The following is a 4,817-nucleotide window of genomic DNA, read 5'->3' on the forward strand; positions in this document are numbered from 1 at the left end:
TCACACTCAGGAAGGGAGGATATCAGTACCTCCCCTAGCACATGGGGAAGGGGGGCTGTCAACTCCTGGGTCCTTGTGTCTATCTTTCATGTACAAATAGTAACATGCCCTCTTTTTTTATATTTGGTAAACCTGGTTAATGTCAATGTCTGTATGGCCTTCACTCATAATATGTGCCTATTCAACCAAAATGGATTTCTGGGACAACGAATAATGAATGCTTGGAAGTTAAAGGGACGTTGCATTTTATTTTTGTGTCTTCCAAAGCACTAATTTATGCAATTTGTTTCCACTAGCATTGCTACATCCAAAAATAGCAGCCAAGTGACTCAAGAGATCGGTAATTAACCAGCTAACAATTTGAGGAAAATAAGATCAAATAAACTATCACTTTAAAGCTAGAATCTGCATTTGGAACATGAAGGGAGTTCGATTAAGCTGAACCACTGTGCACCGGTCTTTGGCTCGTGACGTGAACGGACAAAAGCTGTGAGGGAGGAGCACCCTTCTTTAATCAAATCGTAATCTGAGTCGCTCTGTCATGTCGTCAACAAGGCAGCATAATGCATTGTTCAAAACATACAACACCTTTTCCATATAACATACATTTTCATAAAGGTAGGGAACAGGGGGAAGGTAGGGTACAGGGGGAAGGTAGGTAAAGTGTTTTTTTAATCAAAAGCAATCACTTTTGCATGTGAAAACACTGAATACTACTCATTACTCCACATGCTTAACCCATGTCACTTTTGCATGTGAACACACCGAATACTACTCATTACTCCACATGCTTAACCCATGTCACTTTTGCATGTGAACACACCGAATACTACTCATTACTCCACATGCTTAACCCATGTCACTTTTGCATGTGAACACACCGAATACTACTCATTACTCCACATGCTTAACCCATGTCACTTTTGCATGTGAACACACCGAATACTACTCATTACTCCACATGCTTAACCCATGTCACTTTTGCATGGGAACACACCGAATGCTACTCATTACTCCACATGCTTAACCCATGTCACTTTTGCATGTGAACACACCGAATACTACTCATTACTCCACATGCTTAACCCATGTCACTTTTGCATGTGAACACACCGAATACTACTCATTACTCCACATGCTTAACCCATGTCACTTTTGCATGTGAACACACCGAATACTACTCATTACTCCACATGCTTAACCCATGTCACTTTTGCATGTGAACACACCGAATACTACTCATTGCTCCACATGCTTAACCCATGTCACTTTTGCATGTGAAAACACTGAATACTACTCATTGCTCCACATGCTTAACCCATGTCACTTTTGCATGTGAAAACACTGAATACTACTCATTGCTCCACATGCTTAACCGATGTCACTTTTGCATGTGAAAACACTGAATACTAGTTATTGCTCCACATGCTTAACCCATGTCACTTTTGCATATGAACACACCGAATACTACTCATTGCTCCACATGCTTAACCCATGTCACTTTTGCATGTGAACACACTGAATACTACTCAATACTCCACATGCTTAACCCATGTCACTTTTGCATGTGAACACACTGAATACTACTCAATACTCCACATGCTTAACCCATGTCACTTTTGCATGTGAAAACACTGAATACTACTCATTACTCCACATGCTTAACCCATGTCACTTTTGCATGTGAAAACACTGAATACTACTCATTGCTCCACATGCTTAACCCATGTCACTTTTGCATGTGAAAACACTGAAAACTACTCATTGCTCCACATGCTTAACCCATGTCACTTTTGCATGTGAACACACCGAATACTACTCATTACTCCACATGCTTAACCCATGTCACTTTTGCATGGGAACACACCGAATGCTACTCATTACTCCACATGCTTAACCCATGTCACTTTTGCATGTGAACACACCGAATACTACTCATTACTCCACATGCTTAACCCATGTCACTTTTGCATGTGAACACACCGAATACTACTCATTACTCCACATGCTTAACCCATGTCACTTTTGCATGTGAACACACCGAATAGTACTCATTACTCCACATGCTTAACCCATGTCACTTTTGCATGGGAACACACCGAATACTACTCATTACTCCACATGCTTAACCCATGTCACTTTTGCATGTGAACACACATGCTTAACCCATGTCACTTTTGCATGTGAAAACACTGAATACTACTCATTGCTCCACATGCTTAACCCATGTCACTTTTGCATGTGAAAACACTGAATACTACTCATTGCTCCACATGCTTAACCGATGTCACTTTTGCATGTGAAAACACTGAATACTAGTTATTGCTCCACATGCTTAACCCATGTCACTTTTGCATATGAACACACCGAATACTACTCATTGCTCCACATGCTTAACCCATGTCACTTTTGCATGTGAACACACTGAATACTACTCAATACTCCACATGCTTAACCCATGTCACTTTTGCATGTGAAAACACTGAATACTACTCATTGCTCCACATGCTTAAACCATTTCACTTTTGCATGTGAAAACACTGAATACTGCTCATTGCTCCACATGCTTAACCCATGTCACTTTTGCATTTGAAAACACTGAATACTACTCATTACTCCACATGCTTAACCCATGTCACTTTTGCATGTGAAAACACTGAATACTACTCATTGCTCCACATGCTTAACCCATGTCACTTTTGCATGTGAAAACACTGAAAACTACTCATTGCTCCACATGCTTAACCCATGTCACTTTTGCATGTGAACACACTGAATACTACTCATTACTCCACATGCTTAACCCATGTCACTTCTGCATGTGAACACACTGAATACTACTCATTACTCCACGTGCTTAACCCATGTCACTTTTGCATGTGAACACACTGAATACTACTCATTACTCCACGTGCTTAACCCTTGTCACTTTTGCATGTGAAAACACTGAATACTACTCATTACTCCACATGCTTAACCCATGTAACTTTTGCATGTGAAAACACTGAATACTACTCATTGCTCCACATGCTTAACCCATGTCACTTTTGCATGTGAAAACACTGAATACTACTCATTACTCCACATGCTTAACCCATGTCACTTCTGCATGTGAACACACTGAATACTACTCATTACTCCACATGCTTTACCCATGTCACTTTTGCATGTGAACACACCGAATTCTACTCATTGCTCCACATGCTTAACCCATGTCACTTTTGCATGTGAACACACTGAATACTACTCATTGCTCCACATGCTTAACCCATGTCACTTTTGCATGTGAAAACACTGAATACTACTCATTGCTCCACATGCTTAACCCATGTCACTTTTGCATGTGAACACACTGAATACTGCTCATCACTCCACTCCACATGCTTAACCTATGTCACTTTTGCATGTGAAAACACTGAATACTACTCATTTCTACACATGCTTAACCCATGTCACTTTTGCATGTGAAAACACTGAATACTACTCATTACTCCACATGCTTAACCCATGTCACTTTTGCATGTGAACACACTGAATACTACTCATTACTCCACATGCTTAACCCATGTCACTTTTGCATGTGAAAACACTGAATAGTACTCATTACTCCACATGCTTAACCCATGTCACTTTTGCATGTGAAAACACTGAATACTACTCATTACTCCACATGCTTAACCCATGTCACTTTTGCATGTGAAAACACTGAATACTACTCATTGCTCCACATGCTTAACCCATGTCACTTTTGCATGTGAAAACACTGAATACTACTCATTGCTCCACATGCTTAACCCATGTCACTTTTGCATGTGAACACACTGAATACTACTCATTACTCCACATGCTTAACCCATGTCACTTTTGCATGTGAACACACTGAATACTACTCATTGCTCCACATGCTTAACCCATGTCACTTTTGCATGTGAAAACACTGAATACTACTCATTGCTCCACATGCTTAACCCATGTCACTTTTGCATGTGAAAACACTGAAAACTACTCATTGCTCCACATGCTTAACCCATGTCACTTTGGCATGTGAACACACCGAATACTACTCATTACTCCACATTCTTAACCCATGTCACTTTTGCATGTGAAAACACTGAATACTAGTTATTGCTCCACATGCTTAACCCATGTCACTTTTGCATATGAACACACCGAATACTACTCATTGCTCCACATGCTTAACCCATGTCACTTTTGCATGTGAACACACTGAATACTACTCAATACTCCACATGCTTAACCCATGTCACTTTTGCATGTGAAAACACTGAATACTACTCATTGCTCCACATGCTTAAACCATTTCACTTTTGCATGTGAAAACACTGAATACTGCTCATTGCTCCACATGCTTAACCCATGTCACTTTTGCATTTGAAAACACTGAATACTACTCATTACTCCACATGCTTAACCCATGTCACTTTTGCATGTGAAAACACTGAATACTACTCATTGCTCCACATGCTTAACCCATGTCACTTTTGCATGTGAAAACACTGAAAACTACTCATTGCTCCACATGCTTAACCCATGTCACTTTTGCATGTGAACACACTGAATACTACTCATTACTCCACATGCTTAACCCATGTCACTTCTGCATGTGAACACACTGAATACTACTCATTACTCCACGTGCTTAACCCATGTCACTTTTGCATGTGAACACACTGAATACTACTCATTACTCCACGTGCTTAACCCTTGTCACTTTTGCATGTGAAAACACTGAATACTACTCATTACTCCACATGCTTAACCCATGTAACTTTTGCATGTGAAAACACTGAATACTA

Source organism: Oncorhynchus masou, chromosome 32 (genome assembly GCF_036934945.1).
Source record: "Oncorhynchus masou masou isolate Uvic2021 chromosome 32, UVic_Omas_1.1, whole genome shotgun sequence".
NCBI lineage: Eukaryota > Metazoa > Chordata > Actinopteri > Salmoniformes > Salmonidae > Oncorhynchus > Oncorhynchus masou.